The sequence below is a fragment of the Lacerta agilis genome, chromosome 14 (genome assembly GCF_009819535.1).
Source record: "Lacerta agilis isolate rLacAgi1 chromosome 14, rLacAgi1.pri, whole genome shotgun sequence".
Taxonomy (NCBI): domain Eukaryota; kingdom Metazoa; phylum Chordata; class Lepidosauria; order Squamata; family Lacertidae; genus Lacerta; species Lacerta agilis.
Window position 1 is genome coordinate 50,559,707 of NC_046325.1, and position 18,573 is coordinate 50,578,279.

Sequence of the window (18,573 nt, forward strand, 5' to 3'; positions counted from 1 at the left end):
CCCATTTTTAACATTGGCAAGAGGCAATAGGGTGCTGTGGGTGAGGCTGTGATCCCACACATGCTTACCTGAGAGTAAGCTCCCAGAACTGAGTGGGTCTTACTTCCAAGGAAAAAGTGCAGAGAACTGGGCATAAGAGAAGAGGAGCCCTGCTGGATCAAGCCAGTGGGCAGTGGCCCTTCTAATTCAGCATTCTGTTCTCACAGTGGCCAACCAGATGCGCTAAAAGGAACCTCACCAGAAGGACCTGAACTCGAGAGTCCCCCTCTCCCCTCCTGCAGGTTCTAGCAACTGGGATTCAGGAGCCTTGATGCCTCCAGCTGCGGAGGCAGAGGAGAGTCATCCTGGCTAGCAGCCGTTGGGATCCGCTCCTCCATGAATGTGCCAAGTCCTCTTTTCAGTCCATCCAAATTGCTGGCCATCGTTGCCTCCTGCGGGAGCGAGTTCCATAGATTACCTAGTACTTTATTTTATCTGTCGTCCTGAATCGTCCAACTTCCAGTTTCACTGGTTGTCCGCGAATTCTAGTGTTAAGAGAAAGGGAGAAAAACTTTCCTGTTCTCCATGCCAGGCATAATTTTAGACACTTCTCTCGTGCCGCCTTCCTCTCGCCTTTTCCCTAAACTGCAAAGTCCCCAACGCTGCCACCTGACCTCACCTCCTAGGGAAGCCCCTGGATCCATTTGGTGGCCCTTTCCTGCCTCATCTCAAGCACCGACCGGGCTTTACTCAGGAGCAACCCCTTCGCCCCGTCGCGGATCGTATCTTGCTTCCGAGGAAACGCTCACTGCAAGGGCGCGACGGCGGAGGACGGGACCCAGGCGTCCTGCGCCCCCCTACGCGCCCAGCTCACGTGGGATGCAGAAAGGAGGAGGCGCTGCCCGGAGGAGGATGGCCCGTCCGGTGGGCGGAAGGTCAGCGAGGCCGGCCGGCTGCCTGCGGGGTGGGCAGACCTGGCGACGGCTCCTCCTGCGCGGCTCCAGGTAGGGGATCGGGGCCACCGCCCTTCCCCCGGCGGGGCGGGCGGGCGGGGGGTTGGGAGCTAGTACCTCTTGCCTTGCTTTAGCCAAAGGTGCGTGGGGGGTGGGGTCAAGCCCCTGCCCCTCCCCCCACCGCGCATTCCAGGGCTGTGCCCCCCGAACCTCTCCAAGCCTTTAGGCGGCCGGGCCAAGCCTTGAAGGCGCGTGAATGGTAGCCCTGGAGGAGGAGAGAGGGCCCGATCCCCGGACGCAAAACTTTACTTTCGAGCCTTGGCCACGTGCCTGCCTGGGGACCTGAGCTGATGGCGAGCGAAATGCCCTCTGCACGCGCTCAGAGGCAACGTCTCCAAAGGGAAGCCTCTACCCGCTGTTGAAAGGGGAGGAGAGCCGATCCATGGAGCCCCGTGGTTGGGAAGGACTAGGAGGACCCTTGCTGATCCAGGCCCCACCCCTGCTCTTCCTAGAGTCTTCCTGTTCACACGTGCTTCTCTTCTGACCAAGCTAATGCGATATTGGCACCTGAAACCTCAGAAGGCCCTGCTGGCTTATTTAACCCACACCACAACCCTGCGAGTTAGGCCAGGCAGAGAGCCAGTGGCTGGACCCCAGGGTCACTCAGGGAGCTTCATGGTTGAGTGAGGATTTGAATCCGGGTCTCTCCCAGGTCCATCCCTCTAACTGTGACACAATACACAGCTATGGAAGACTAGCAGATGGTTTGTGTAGACTAGAGAAACGCTTTCTGGTATCTGGGAGTCCAGGTTGTGCCTCTGTCTTTTGAAGATCCCCCCCCCCACCACCACACATGTGCCTGGGAGGTGATGAAGCCTTTGCAAGCCAAGCGTGGCTTTTACTTCTTCATGCAGCGCATAGTGAAACTATGGAACTCCCTCCCACAGGAGGTAGTGAGGCCAGCAACTCAGAGGGCTTTAAAGAGGCTCAGAGGAGAGGGCTGCCGGTGGCTCCTAGCCAGGATGGCTCTGCTCTGCCTCCACAACTGGAGGCACCAATGCTTCTGAATCCCAGTTGCTGGCAAGCACAGGAGGGGAGAAAGCGCCTGTGACATTTCACACCCTACCTTGCAATCTTAGCCTATCTTATTCAGTCCTCCTGTCTACACTGCGTGGCAGTGGCTGTCCAGGGTTTCAGGCAGGAACCTGAGACCTTCTGCACACAAAGCAGATGTTCTGCCACTGAGCCACAGAACTCCCTTATTCATGTTTGTTCAGGAATAAACTCAAATGGGAATTTACTTCCAAATAAGTTTGCATAGTATTGTGGCGGTGTTTTTTCTAAAATGTTGTTGTTGTTCAGTCGTGTCCGACTCTTCGTGACCCCATGGACCAGAGCACGCCAGGCACGCCTATCCTTCACTGCCTCTCGCAGTTTGGTCAGACTCATGTTAGTAGCTTCGAGAACACTGTCCAACCATCTCATCCTCTGTCGTCCCCTTCTCCTTGTGCCCTCCATCTTTCCCAACATCAGGGTCTTTTCTAGGGAGTCTTCTCTTCTCATGAGGTGGCCAAAGTACTGGAGCTTCAGCTTCAGGATCTGTCCTTCCAGTGAGCACTCAGGGCTGATTTCTTTAAGAATGGATAGGTTTGATCTTCTTGCAGTCCACGGGACTCTCAAGAGTCTCCTCCAGCACCATAATTCAAAAGCATCAATTCTTCGGCGATCAGTCTTCTTTATGGTCCAGCTCTCACTTCCGTACATTACTACTGGGAAAACCATAGCTTTAACTATACGGACCTTTGTCGGCAAGGTGATGTCTTTGCTTTTTAAGATGCTGTCTAGGTTTGTCATTGCTTTTCTCCCAAAAGCAGGCGTCTTCTAATTTCGTGACTGCTGTCATCATCTGCAGTGATCATGGAACCCAAGAAAGTGAAATCTCTCACTGCCTCCATTTCTTCCCCTTCCATTTGCCAGGAGGTGATGGGACCAGTGGCCATGATCTTAGTTTTTTTGATGTTGAGCTTCAGACCATATTTTGCACTCCCCCCTTTCACCCTCATTAAAAGGTTCTTTAATTCCTCCTCACTTTCTGCCATCAAGGTTGTATCATCAGCATATCTGAGGTTGTTGATATTTTTTCTAAAATACATATATTTTAAAACAACAACAATCCTGTGTGCTTTTGATCCAAAAGCTTGGATATTTCAGTTTTGCTTTCTGTTAAGACCATAAAAAATTATTTCAGAATATATGGGGGTTTTCTCCAATTTTTATTTTTGCCATGAAACATAAAATTATAGATTTGTGGAGTTGGAAGGTACCCTGAGGGTCATTTAGTCCAGCCCCCTGCAATGCAGGAATCTCAGCTAAAGCATCCATGACAGAGGGCCACCCAACCTCTGCTTAGAAACCTCCAAGGAAGGAGAGTCCACCACCTCCCGAGGGAGTCTATTCTATCCCAGTTTATAATGAAACCCAAGAGGACATGGTCACTTCCTCAAGTTTCCGAGTACTTCCACTTTATCTATCAGTCCCTCCTTGTTGGTGAGGACCAGGTCCAACATAGATGATCCCCTTGTTGCTTCTTCGACCTTCTGGGAAATGAAATTTTCAGCGAGGCAATGGAGGAATTTGTTGGAATCTTGGCAGAGTATGTGTTCCAACAGATATCAGGATAGTTGAAGTCTCCCATGGTTATTACACCACTCCTTTTTGAAAAAAAAAAGCTAACACTATTCTAGGCTGCACCAACAGAAGTCTAGAGTACAAATCAGGAGAAGTCATCATCCCACTCTATTCTGTCTTGGTTAGACTCCCACCTAGAGTACTGTGTCTAGTTCTGGGTACCACAATTAAAGAAGGATGTTGACAAGCTAGAATGTGTGCAGAGGAGGGCAACTAAGATGATCAAGGGTCTGGAAACCAGGCCTTATGAAGAATGGTTGAAGGAGCTGGGGATATTTAGCCAGGAGAAGAGGAGACTGAGAGGAGATATGATGGCTATCTTCAAGTATCTTAAGGGCTGTCACATGGAGGATGGAGCAAGCTTGTTTTCTCCTGCTCTGGAGGATAGGACTCAAACCAATGGCTTCAAATTACAAGAAAGGAGATTCTGACTAAACATATGGAAGAACTTTCTGACAGTAAGAGCTGTTCTATTATCTATTCTTATCTATTGAAAGGCATTCTGCCTGTGTTGTGGTGTTCCCTGACAGCAATTCATTACATTGATTATTTCTTGTTTATGGATTTATACATACATTATATAATGATGTTTATGATTTGTAAATTTTGGATTATATTCTAACTACTACTAATAATACATTTACCATACTTATTAGCCATGTGTTGCAGCTGTATTTGAGCAATAAGAGCTGTTTGGCAGTGGAACAGACTCCCATAAGAGGTTGTGGGCTCTCCTTCCTTGGAGGTTTTTAAACAGAGGTTGGATGGCCATCTGTCATAGATGCTTTAGCTGAGATTCCTGCATTGCAGGGGGTTAGACTAGATGACACTTGGGTCCCTTCCAACTCTATGATTCTATGAATGTTTGGTAATCTCTGATTTCTCTGCTCTATTGAGAAATGCCTCATCTAACCTGGTAGGTCAAAGTGTGGATAGACAGGCCTCAAGTTTCTGGAAGCTGCACCTTCTCTTCAGCAAAGGCAGTCAGCTTGTGTTTGCTGCAGGTGTTAAGGTAAAGGTAAAGGGACCCCTGACCATTAGGTTCAGTCGTGGATGACTCTGGGGTTGCGGCACTCATCTCACTTTACATGCCGAGGGAGCCGGCGTTTATCCGCAGACAGCTTCTGGGTCATGTGGCCAGCATGACTAAGCCGCTTCTGGCGAACCAGAGCAGCGCACGGAAAAACCATTTACCTTCCTGCCGGATCGGTACCTATTTATCTACTTGCACTTTGACGTGCTTTCGAACTGCTAGGTTGGCAGGAGCAAGGACCAAGCAATGGGAGCTCACCCAGTTGCGGGAACCGTCGACCTTCTGATCGGCAAGCCCTAGGCTCTGTGGTTTAACCCACAGCGCCACCCATGTCCCACTGCAGGTGTAGTTTTGCACATTCTCAGGCAGGAAGAGAAACGGCATGGGTGATTGCTGTGGTTGTTTCCTCACCATCCTTGTCTCTTGGTCCTACGTGCTCCATGAGGTTGTTTCATTTCAGTTCAGGCAGTATGAAGGAAGTGAGGCTTGCTGGGGCAGCCGGCAGGAGCCAGTGTCAGGTGTGGGGCTTCGGCTACAGGGTAGGCTTTGTGGGGAAAGCAGCTCCTTTCCTGCGGGGACATACCAGGAAGTGGGTGGTGCTGCACTCGATGTGTTCCTACGTGCCCCCATAGAAGCAAGGAGTGGTCTGGAGTTGCCACAAATGATTCCATTTGTAGGTGGAGTCAACATTCCTTAGGACTGGAGCTGAATGCTGATCTCCTCTGAGAGACTTTGGCAAATCTTCTCCCCCCCCCCTGCCATCCACTCCCCACTTTGGATGCATTCCTGGTTCCTTGGAATGACGCTTGCAGGAGTCACATTTATTCAGCAACAGCAGAGCAACTAGCAAGAAGCCGGCTTTGGTGGTCCTGTGTGGCACTTGGGAATGAGATTTTGGACACAGGGAAACTGAGGCAAGGAAACCCCTCTGTGGAGCTCCTTGAGACATCTCTGTTTGGTGTGTGGGGCCAGCCTCCTGACATTCAGGTAAGGACAAGTGGGGCAGATTTGGGAAGGTGAGAGGGACTCTGTTGAATCCTAGATGGGATGGGGGTGGGCCAGCTATGATTGCTATGGAACAGTGGAATCTCAAGTGGCAAAGTCATCTTGCATGCCAGGAGTCTTGGATGCTATCCAGCATCCCCATGTAAGGAATCTCGAGAACAGAAGTGTAGAGTCCAGGTCAAGGGAAGTCATAGTCCCACACTTTTCTGCCTTGGTTAGACCACACCTGGAGTCCTGTGTCCCATTCTGGGTGCCACAATTTAAGAAGGATGTTGACAAGTTGGAACGTGTGCAGAAGAGGGAGACCAAGATGATCAAGGCTCTGGAAACCAAGCCTTATGAGGAACGGTTGAAGGAGCTGGGGATATTTAGCCAGGAGAAGAGGAAACAGAGAGGAGATATGATGGCTATCTTCAAGTATCTTAAGGGCTGTCACATGGAGGATGGAGCAAGCTTGTTTTCTCCTGCTCTGGAGGATAGGACCAATGGCTTCAAATTACAAGAAAGGAGATTCTGACTAAACATTAAAAAAACAAAACTTTCTGACAGTAAGAGCTGTTCGGCAGTGGAACAGACTCTCATAAGGGGTTGTGGGCTCTCCTTCCTTGGAGGCTTTTAAACAGAGGTTGGATGGCCATCTGTCATGGATGCTTTATTTGAGATTCCTGCATTGCAGGGGGTTGGACTAGATGATGCTTGGATCCCTTCCAACTCTATGATTCTATGAATGTTTGGTAATCTGCTGTAGGAAGGCATCATCCAGGCATCATTGCAGTCTGGCTTGGAGGTCTATAGCAGACGCCCACAGTAAGGTCAATGTTGTTCCTCTCTCCTACAATTTTTACCCATATACTTTCAGTCTGCCTTCCATGCTGCAGCTCATAGAAGTATTCACAAGTGTACACCAGTGTGTTCTGAGATCTGCAACCACTGTCCTTGCTCATCTGGCCCAGAATCGGTGTCTGAGGTGAGCTCCAGTGACACAGCATGGCTCCTGGCAGTCCTGCTTCTGTGCGTCATGTTCCTCCAGGGGTTCATCTCCTGCATTGTGCCATCTTCCTTCTCCTCATCTAACCCAGTAGGTCCAAGTGTGGATAGGCAGGCCTCAAGTTTCTGGAAGCTGCACCTTCCCTTCCAGCAAGGCAGTCAGCTTGTGTTTGCTGAAGGCGTAATTTTGCATATTCTCCGGCAGGAAGAGAAACGCCATGGGTGATTGCTGTGATTGTTTCCTCACCATCCTTGTCTCTTGGTCCTACATGCTCCATGAGGTTGTTTAATGTTTTAGTTGAGACTCATGCTTTGCAGGGGGTTGGACTAGATGACCCTCGGTGTCCCTTCCAACTCCACAATTCTATGATTAAATGTTTCAAACACACACAAACTAATAAGTGGTTGTTAATACTACTGCTGATTAATGTTTTGTTTATATCCATGAGAGAATAACCTGCCTGTGCAATATTTGGGTGATAGGACACCCCTGCCCCATACTGGTGAATATTTGAAGCTTTTCCACAGAGGTTTGAGTGTCTGAACTTGTAAAATGGTGGCTTCTACCTTTTTCCATTGATGGTTGTGAATGAGTTATACAGAATAAACTTATTCAAAAAACAGAGCACACCAACCTAGGGGCTGTGGGGGATGGGGCATTCCATTCTCTCTTGACGAGGGGAGGGGGATTCGAATCAGTTCACATTTAGCGACGAACCTACCTAATTCACGATTTCTGAAATGATCACAAATCAAAACACAGTCCTTTGAAATCCACGCATTGCTGAGTTTTGCAGTGCAGTTCTCCAGCAAAGCAGTGGGTACCAAAATGCATATATTGGTAAAATATGCATGTATGTATATTGGTGAAAATAGCATGCAAAAATTGCATTATTTAAGGGGAAATTGCTTCAGAAATATGTATATTACATAGAAGTGCATACAAAAATGAGTTTATTAGGATAAATTTGCAGTAAAATGCTGTTGAATTTTCACGAGGACTTCAAAAGTAACAATAATATGCAACTGAACTTCAGATGGGCAAAATGAGGACAGAGGAAATGGACAGATCTGCTCATCTGTACTTTTGACACCCCTTCCCATATGTCAAATCATGACCATAAGTACTTAAAACTAGATTTAATGTCACACCCATCACCACAGCCCTGCAAGCAGGTTACAGCTATAACCATTTTACAGATGGTTATAGCTGTAACCTGTGAATTCCAAAAAGTCAGGACTTGAACCCAGGTCCCCTCAGTTCCAAGTTTGGTGTATACAAGCAGGCAGGCAGCACTTTCAGCGAGGAGTTTGAAAGAGTACTCACAGAAGGGTCACAGAGCACCTGGAATTTGCGCACAAATTTTATTGCATTCCTCAGGGTTTGAAGAAGGATTAAGGGTGGCTGGCGCGATAATAAGTAAACTCTAGTTCATTGGGCTGGGCATTCACTATTGCAGTGAGTTCAATACAAGGTTGTTTTGTATTCCTCTCTATGTTTCCCATGTTAAGTTGCCTCTTTTCCATCTAACTCCACTCCTGACACTTGATTTAGGCAGCTGCACAAAAGTTACGTTTTTCCTCTGCAGAAATGATCTCTGTGTAGGAAATGTTGTGGCCAACTTGGTGCCCTCCAGATGTTTCAAGCTACATCCAGAGTTGCAGCCCAAAACATCTGGAGGGGCCCAAGTTGGCAAAGATGAGTGAGGGCTGCAGCTTGGGGGCTTAGCACCAGCTTGGGATGGCAAATGAAAGAGGTGGCAGGATAGATGCTTATAAAATGATGCCTGGCAGGAAGGAAGTGGATAGATAGCTTTCTCCTTCTCTCATAAGGCAAGAAATCACGGGCATCCAGTGGAGCTGAATTTCGAAAGATTCAGGACAGATAAAAGAGAGACCTTTTTACGCAGCGCACAGTGAAACTACGGAACTCCCTTCCACAGGAGGCAGTGATGGCCACCCACTTGAATAGCTTCAAGGGAGGCTTAGGCACATTCATGGAGGAGAAGAGGGCTGTCAGTGGATACTAGCCCAGCTGGCTATGTACCGGTAAATGCTTCTGAATGCCAATTGCTGGAAACCACAGGAGAGGAGAAGGTTCTTGTGCTCGGCTCCTGCTTGCAGGTTTCCCACAGGCACCTGGATGACCACTGTGAGCTAGTTGGGCCCCCATTGGCTCTTCTTGTGTTTGCATGCAAGCGCCTCAAGCTGAATCGCCTCTGGGATCTCAAGTGGCGAGTTCTGAGCTTGGGGACCCAGATTCCTGCTGCCTGGATCTGACTTGGGATCCAGTGGCTTCCTGTGTGTTCATGCATGTACACTATTTGCTTGCAAAATATAGTAGTCGCTTTTTCTGCTTGGCTCATGAGTTGGGCAGCCTTCTCTGAGAAGATTCTCCACACAGGGCATGATGGAATGAGTCAGGTGGAGAGATCAGAGAATCATAGAACTGTAGAGTTGGAAGGCACACCAAAAGTCCAACCCCCCGAAATGCAGGAATTGGAGCCAAACCATCCCTGACAGATGGCCATCTAAGTTCTGTTCAAAAACCTCCAAGAAGGAGAGTCTGCCACATTCCAGGGGTGTCCATTCCACTGTGGAACAGCTCTTACTCTCAGAAAGTTCTTTCTAAGGTTTAGTCAGAGTCTCTTTTCCTGTAACTTGAAACCACTGGTTCAGGTCCCACCTTCCAGAGCAGGAGAAAACAAGCTTGCTCCATGAGACAATGCTTCAGGTATGTGAAGGTGGCTATCCATCCTGTCACCTCTCAGTCTTCTCTTCTTTGGATTAGCCATCCAGGCCAGGCCCAGTGGAAGCAGCCTGGAAGGCTGGCTGGCCAGGGACTCCTGCAGGGGTGCATTAGGGCCCCTCATTCTCTGATGAATAGATTTCTGCTGCTTCTCCCATCCTGTGCTGCCAGACGTTCAGCCCCAATGAAGTCACTGCCTATGGTGACGAAGCTCAGAACCTCCCTGTTTGCTCTGGGCGGTTGCCTCCCTCCCTCCCTCCACGCTGCTGTCCTGGAGCTGGAGAACAGAGCCTGGCTCTGTGCAGCTGGACGTGAGGCTTGAATCCCTAAACCTGTGAAATTCTACAAATGGCTTAAGCAAACAGGATGGTCAGGAGGAGGGGAGAGGGGGACGGGGAGGCCAAAACTGAATCAGTCCCTTGTGCTGCCGTCACCTCAGCAGGTTGGCCCTCCTGCCTATGGGGCTGAGCAGGCAAACTCCGCCTGGGGCAGGGCTCCAATCACTGCCTCCCTCCGGAGCAGGCCACTTCTCTGGGACTTTGACCACTCCACTGGGATGCTGCCTGCCCCACCTCAGCCCTCCCCGTCCCTCACACTGGAGGGTGTGGCCTCAGATACACACCCGCCTTCCCCACACCTGGTGCCCTCAAGCTGTTTTGGGAGATGGCTCCTAGCAGTAGCACCCCAGCACCCAGTCAATGTGGCTATATGATGCTGGGGCTGATGGCAACATATAGTCAGTGAGTTGGATGGGACCCCAAGGGTCATTCAGTCCAACCCCTTGCCATGCAGGGATCACAGTTGATTGCTGCTCAAAACGTCTGGAGGGTGCCAGGTTGGGGATGGCAGATATAGACAGGCTGTCTGCCTTTAAGTGCCCAGAGTGCTTGGTTTTGAGTTGTGTAGTCTGTTTCCACTTTTACAAAAGAAAATAAAATAAAAGATGAGGGCAGAAGATCATGTCTGAATTGACATTAGGGTAGGATTCCATTTTCAGGGCACCTGAAAGCCCCTACTTTTTATTGGTTTATTTAGCTGTGATTCCTGCATTGCTGGGGGTTGGATTAGATGACCCTTGAGGTCCCCCTTCCAACTACAGTTCTGTGATTCTGCTTTAATGATTGTATTTGTATCCTGCCTATTTTCTCCAAGGAGCACAAGGTAGTGTACATGGTTCTCCCTGATCCTGTGGGGGAGGTTAGGCTAAGAGGGGCAGTGGCTGCCCTGAGATTCATGCCCAAGGGGCTTTCGAACCCTAGTCTCTCCCAGGCCCTAGTCTGACATGCTTACTACTACGCCACTCTGACTATATTTTGGGAAACGTTGGTCCAACAGCCCCACCCTGCATCTTTCAATGCCCTCCATTCTCAAACAGAACCTCTCTAGGGAACATGATCCTCAGGCAGAGACTGAAGGGCTGGGAGTCGCAGGCTGTTTTCAGGGCTCTGGTGCAGTGGCGGAGCTTCATGCTCTGGCACCGGGGGCGGGGGGGGGGGCTGGCACGCGTCCTGGGGGTGTGGAGCGCCCAGCGTGGGCAGGGGGGCAGCCGCAATGGGACCCCACCAGGATTGCGCTGCTGGGGGCGGTGCTCTCCCACTGCCCCCCCTCTTCCTCCACCAGTGCTCTGGTAAAGGATCCGTCATAAACCTTTACTATTTCCTTTGGTTTGATTAAATATTTGGATTCCGCTTTTCCAACAACAAATGTTGAGTTCAAAGCTTTTTAATGTTTGATGTTTTATTGTGTTTTTAATATTCTGTTGGGAGTCGCCCAGAGTGGCTGGTGAAACCCAGTCAGATGGGTGGCATACAAATAATAAAATTGTTGTTGTTGTTGTTGTTGTTAAATAGTCACAATAGCAGCAGCAAAAAGCAGCAAACATTGCAAGCAGAGTAGCCTAAAAACAAACCAGACAACAACAGCGCATTCACTGGAACAGTTAATGCAATTCAATAAAGTCACGGTAATTCAAAATATTGGAAAGAGCTGCTGAGCACCAGTCCCGAGGCAGGTGACACCCTCTCCCTTCTGATAGGTGGCTTTGCCTCCTACAAAATCTGTCCCCTCCCACCATGGGGATGCCGACTGCTCCCAACCGAGGAGCAGCCAGTCCAGAACGTTGTTAGCTGTACCACGTTATTAGGCTACGCCACAGCCCAGCCCCAGAGCCACGCTGGAGGCGAGCCAGGCTGGAAATAAGCATCAATGCTCCTCCTGGCCTGTGTCTTGATACCGCAGGGCTCCCTCTGATGTGGTCTCCCGCCCCCTGTGGTTCTGTGGGCTGAATGGAGGCAGCCGCCTCCCATCTGACCATTGGCAACCTTGTCTATTTTCTTGATTGCTTTCTATAGTAACACGGGGTGGAGGCCCAGCTGCAGGCTGCTGTTCCCCCACCCCCATATGTGCTTCTAGAATATCACCAGCAGGAAAAATAGCACAGAAATCTCTGTCCCGCAATAAAGCCTGTGTGGTGTAGTGATTTGAGTGGCAGACTAAAACCTGGGAGGCCAGGGTTCGAATCCCCACTCAGCCACGAAGCCCACCGAGTGTCCTTGGGCTAGTCGTTGCCTCTCAGCCTAGCATACCTCACAGGGCTGTTGTGAGGATAAACTAGGGAGGAGGGGCGTATCCACCAGAGTCACATCTAGCAATATGGGGTGCCACATTTTCTAAATTCCCTGTCCTGAAGGGAGAGGGGAGGGGGCATTTATTGAAATTAATATGCCTTCTTAAAAATCAATGAAACACATTTTTTTAGACAAAGTGGAGAGGAGGAGGACTACGCATTCCACCTTGATAGAAGTTTATAAAATGATGCATGCCCTGGAGAGATTTGAGAGAGAGAAGTCCCCCCCCCCCCAACTCTATAACTTGTGGGCATCCCATGAAGTCGACTGTTGGAAGATTCAGGGCAGATAAAATAAAGTGTATAGTTTAACCATGGAACTCACAGCAGTGATGGGCCACCAGATTAGACAGATTCATGGAGTTGGGGGCTCTCAGTGGCTTCTGGCCACAATGGCTGTGATCTGCCTCCAGCAATGCTTCTGCGGGTAATGTGTTCTTGTGCTTGAATCCTGCTTATGGGCTTTCCATTGGGGCATCTAGCTGGCCCTGTGAGAACAGAGTGCCAAACTGGCCTGATCCAGAAGGTTCTTCTTACTTTCTTACACAGTTTCTATGCCCAAATCAAAATATGGTCACCATGCACCCCTCTTTCAAAGTGGTGAGGTTTCTGAGTGGTGCTGGCCTGTGCCTTGACTCTGGTGTCATTGGAAGGAAGGTGACTGGAGGCTGATGTTGTTTCTGTGATATTAGGCATTATTTGCATATCTATCCAGGCTGTGCTTGAGATGGAAGGATCAATAGCATCAACACTCCTAATAGATCCTGCTCTACACACAACAACACGTCTTGTTGCAGAGAGCAAGTTTCAGAGGGCAAGTCAGGCCACTGCCTGTTTTTTCAAGATTGCCAGCCCATTCTTCTCCAGACATGCCTGCTTCTGGAAGGATCTCCAGCAATTTAGTGTCTGTGGCAACACATTAGCTGTACATGGCCATCTCTTGAGTTATACAGAAGCCCACTCTCCAAAATACTGCGTGTCTGTGCAAGGCTAAAGTGGTCCACCTGGTATGACCTCTTCAGTGTACTTTTTTGCAACAAAAGTCACAAAATTAGGGTAGGTAGAGGGCCCCCAAATCCATTTAATGTAAACTCAATATTATTACAGTATTTAGTTTTTTTGGCAACAGTAAAATGTGGAAAAACAGAGCAGGCTCTTGCTAAGTGGAATGCGTAGTTGCAAATGAGGAATTAGATTGAAACTGGGAGGATGGCAACTTAGTCTGGGAACCCAGGTGAGGAACTATGCAGTCATAGTGGCAAGGAACAAAGTGTGTTCTCGGACAAACAGGAGGAAGTCTCTTCTCAAATTTTGAGCAAGAATATGCAACAGATTCCCAGAAACGTTCCAACTGAAAACAGAACAACCCGGCATCAAACTTATGTGACTCTTTGTCACCAGATCAGAACTGACACTGGAACAATGGTCACAAACCCCTGGCCCCAGAGGTGGCATGGGGAGGGCTGGGTGCCTCTTTTCACCAGACAAATATGGGGAGCGGCCTGTGTGCGGTCAGGACAGGTTGGGAAGCAGTCCTGGAAAACGCTGGTGGTGGAAAGCTCTCCAAGTGATCGTCCGATGAGCCTGAATCGCTCAGCTTCCATCACATTCCCGATATTTGGCTTCAACTGCTAATTTTACGTTAAGAATATGTAAAAACAACAGCATGACTGAGAGAAAGAGAGAGAACTGTGTGGTTATACGCACTGTTGCACTTATTTCATTCTCAAGCAGCAGAATTTTTAAAAAAATCTGATGGGAAATAAAACAGGCAGCCCATAAATATAGTAGTGATTTCTGCATGATGTGGGAATGTCTAGACCAGGGGCCAGCAGCCTTTTTCAGCAGGGGGCCCTTCCACTGTCCCTCAGACCTTGTGGGGGGCTGGACTATATTGGGGGGGGGAATGAACAAATTCCTATGCCCCACAAATAACCCAGAGATGCATTTTAAATAAAAGGACACATTCTACTCATGTAAAAACACACTGATTCCTGGACCATCCAAGGGCCGCATTGAGAAGGCGACTGGGCTGCATCCGGCCCCAGGGCCTTAGTTTGCCTACCCATGGTCTAGACATATATTGGCTCCTAAATATATATTTTAAACCCCTAAAACTGCCCAGCAAAGACCCATGCTCAGTGACTTCTGAGATCTGTGGAATATTAAGGGTGTCTCTCATACACAAAATGGAGGTTTTAGGATGGAGGGCAGGGGAAAGCACAACTTCCCTGCTCTTCTGCTCTCCAGAAGCCCCCCCTTCCCACCCCTCTATACAAAAATAAAATACTATTGCAGCACGCCAATCTCTGAGTGGTGGGAGACTCCAGGAGTTCCTGCACTTTCCCCAGGGTTGGGTTTCCTTGGAAAGAAGGTGAACATGGTTTTATTTAATTTTATTTTAATCATTTTTTCAATACAAACATCAACCGCAAAAGACACATACAACAAAAACCATAATAACAATAATTACACTATTTGACAATTCAGATTTGAATACAGTTGTACCTCGTGTTAGGAATGCAGCGTGTTGTGTTCGTCAATGTGTTCACAATTTTACTCCCACATCTCCAGCAGTTGTCTGCACTTGTTATTTTCTTCTGATATAGTTTTGCTGGAGTCCAGTGGACTCTGAATATTATTTTCTGTTGAATAAGTCTTAGTCTTAGATCCATAGAGGCTATTTCTGTTGATTTTATACTTGACTCCCATATATCATTTGTTATCTGTACCCCTAACTCTTCACTCCATTTTTGTCTATCATATTCTAAATCATATTTCTTCCTGTTGAGGAGGGCCAAACTGCCTTTCCAACATATGTTTCAACTGATGTATTGCCATTGTGTTTCACTGGTTAATCCGAACTTTACTTGCAAAGTCTTATATTCCACAAATTTATAATTTTCATCAATTAATTGACTCAATGTCAAAATACCTTTTTTCATCCAGTTTTGCCAATTTTTAATTTTGTGTTGGCCCATATTGTTAATTTCTCATGCTGATATGGGTCATCCTTATTATTTTTATTTATATTCAAAGAAACTATATTCAAGAGGATCCCAATTGGGATTCCTGCTAGCTCTCCAATAATTAGTCTTACTCAGCAGGTAAGCCTGGTGATATGAGTCCAGATTTGGGAGCCCAAAGCCCCCTTCCTTAGCTGGAAGTTGCATTTTATGTAGTGACATTCTTGGTGGCTTTCTGCCCCACAGACACGAGCTAAATAGTTGACTTATTTTTTGGAAGTATAATTTGGGAATATATATTGGTAATCCTCTAAGAATGTATAAAAGCATTTTGAGGACATAAACCTTTCCCCAAAGAGAGAGGTTTAGAGGTCCCCACCTTTCAATATCAAAATAAATCTCATTTATTTGATTCAAATTTAATTTTACAATTTGGTCTATATCTGATGAAATAATTATATCCAAGTATTTAATAAAGTCTTTGCACATCCAAAACTGATGGTTTCCATACAATGTAGCCCTTGGCCCTATTGGTACAATCTCTGATTTTGTCCAATTTATGGAATATCCCGATATTCTGCCAAAGGTTTTTATTTTCTCCATAATTTTTGGAATTGTATCTTCTGGTTTTGTAATAAATAAAAGGATATCGTCCGTAAATAATACAATTTTGTAATTATCTTTGTTGTGCTTTACACCCGTGAACATGGTTTTATTTACACATATACAACCCGAGGACAGGATGGAGGGGTGTAGCAGACCCCACCTCTGTATACCAAGAATGTAGTGGATTCCATTGTTGTTGTTGTTCAGTCGTTCAGTTGTGTCCGACTCTTCGTGACCCCATGGACCAGAGCACGCCAGGCACCCCTATCCTCCACTGCCTCCCACAGTTTGGCCAAACTCATGCTAGTCGCTTCGAGAACACTGTCCAACCATATGGATTCCATAGCTACCATCAATTGTGTAGCGCAGGGGTAGGCAACCCAAGGCCCGTGGGCCGGATGCGGCCCAATCGCTTTCTCAATCTGGCCCATGGACGGTCCGGGAATCAGCATGTTTTTACATGAGTAGAATGTGTGCTTTTATTTAAAATGCATCTCTGGGTTATTTGTGGGGCACAGGAATTCCTTCATTTTTCCCCTTCGAAATATAGTCCATCCCACCACAGGGTCTGAAGGACGGTGGACCGGCCCACGGCTGAAAAAGGTTGCTGACCCCTGGTGTAGCGGATCACATCTACGTATACCAATTGTGGCAGATCCAAACTGCATACACACTCTCTAATAATCACTGCAGGTTATCTTTTTGGATTTTGTGTGAAGGAAAACTTTTATACTTGGAGACTCAGACAGAGGTTGAACAAATAAGAAATATTTATTTTATAGAACAAAGTTGATAAAACACAGCATGTATCAGGAGGCAATGTTTTTCAGGAAAGTTAACCTATTAATAATTATATTAAATCTAAAGGAAGTGACAGGCTTTTAATCAAACACAGCTTCTTTTAAACTTCAGTTGCTGTTCAGTTATTTCACTTGAGGTAAATGTTACAGGTTTTTAGGTTTTAGATGGCAAATGCTTAGCTTATTTCCAATTTTGTTACTTCCAAACTTAATTACGTAGGCCAGGGGTTGACAACCTAAGGCCCATGGGGCACAAGTGGCCCATGGGGGTCATTTAACCAGCCCATGGACCCCCGCCACCCTCTCGGGGACCCCCGCCGTCTGCCCCATCGGCTCCCATGCGCCGCGCTAAACCGGTGCAGAACAGAGCGGGGTCCGCCTTCTGCGATACTGGCCGGCTTCCCATTGGCTGCAGGAAGCTGTGCACGCAACCCTCCGTGCTGGAAGGAGCGCTGGAAAAAACATTTGCATGTGCGTGCAGACTGCAGCCCACCGCAGCGTCTGCAGGTCCGTGAACCAGCCCAAGCTACAAAAACTTTGCTGACCCCTGGAGTAGGCGTTTCAGCTTAATACTTGGGTTCTTAAACAAGGCACTACATTCTGTCAGTTTCCCTGCCTTATATCAATCACACTCCTGGGGTACAGTATAACAGACCCGGGGGGTCCCCTCATCCCTCTTCACTGGCTTGGGATTCTTCTCTCCCCTCATGACTGACATGAGACCCAAGGAGATGCTATCCTCACTGCTCTACTTCTCCTGGCTCAAACTCAGCCCTCCAGTTCACTCCTGTCTGAATACTTTCCCTAGACATGACACACTGTCTTCCTGTCTTCCAGTCTAAGCTCAGAGGCTCCTTTTCTAGCTGTAGATATTTTCCTCAGCATGGTTGTTCCACACAGACCAGAACCAGCTCTCCTTCTCTCCCTCCGGCTCTTTCTTCAACCATCTCTCCATCCGAGCTCTTTCTCAGAAACGGCTCTCCTTTTATACTCCCTCCCAAAGTGCTGGCTCCACCCCCCTCTGACCAACTGTCTTGGGAACCAATCAGAGAGGCTTCAGCCCTCTGGTGGAGTTCTGAGGAACTGCACCTCCAGACCCTGCTCTGGCTCAGCTGTCCTTCACAAGGGGCTCACAGCATCCGAAGCCCAGCAGCTCTTGCTTCCTCAGTGGGGCTCCAGGGAAGCCCTAAAGGACAGCTTTGAGGTCAAGCGCAGAGCAAGTCATGCCTGTGTCTCCTCAGCCCAAATGCGCAGGCCTCTCCCATGCACAGCCCCGCTGGGCCTCAGGTGTGGCATCTGGCCAGGTGAGGGGGGAACAGGTCCACAGCTGTTCACTTCAGACCCGCAAAGGTCTTCTGAATGGAAGTTTCTGGCAGGACATTAATCTTGAAAGTCACAATAGGCGGCTGCTTTTTGTCCGACATCTGCGGGGGACTCCGTCCGCCCCCCTGGGTACAGGGTACAAAGGGCACCCCAGCTTTAGGGACAGAGGTGGGGGAAGCCGTGACGCAGTGCAGGAAGGCAGCATGTTTTGCACCCCACCCACTCCGGTCTTTGTGTCAGAGAAGAAAGGGGGGACCCCCTGGGACTGAGCTCAAAACACAGGGACTTGCAGAGCTGGGAGGATCCCCCAAAGTCATCCAGTCCAACCCCCTGCAATGCAGGGAGAGAGGGCTGCTTGGCCAACCTGACAGGCGCCTGCATTTTTGGTTGGGTGGTGAAGAATGGCCAGAGGTTTCAGTGAGAACAACTTGGTGGATTGGGCCCCTCTGAAGCCCTGTGTGTTCCACCCTGAGTACCAAAACACCTTGAGCTGGTGCACAGCAGGGTGGATGGGAAAGGGCTTGTGGAGAGAGGTCCCCCACAGCGACTAGCCAGGTGTGGGGAGGGTAGCTGCTCTTGCACTCCTGCCCTGTTTGGGGGCTTCCCTTCGGGGCACCTGGAGGGACACAGGATGCTGGACTCAAAGGGTCGTCTCTTCTTACGTTAAATATACATAATATGTTTTTAAAATAATAATGATGATGATGATGATATTGCATCAGGAAGAAAACACAATCAGGAAGAAAACACAATCAAAGTTGCATGGTGTAAGAGCTGCACAAAAGCTGTGTTTTCCAAATAAATAGAGGGAAGATCATGCAGAAAAATAAATGCAGCAAATCACATTGTGAAAGCCAA

The 18,573-nt window shown here is 48.3% G+C and overlaps 1 protein-coding gene across 1 annotated transcript in view; it reads left to right on the top strand.

Annotated features, from left to right (window-relative positions):
- Nucleotides 1-880: 880 nt before the first annotated feature.
- TRPV4 (transient receptor potential cation channel subfamily V member 4) overlaps nt 881-18,573 on the top strand; it is a 49,537-nt gene continuing 31,844 nt past the window's right edge. Inside the window, exon 1 of the mRNA XM_033169580.1 lies at nt 881-983. The gene's annotated coding sequence lies outside the window, so the exon portion shown is untranslated. The remainder of the gene's footprint in view (nt 984-18,573) is intronic.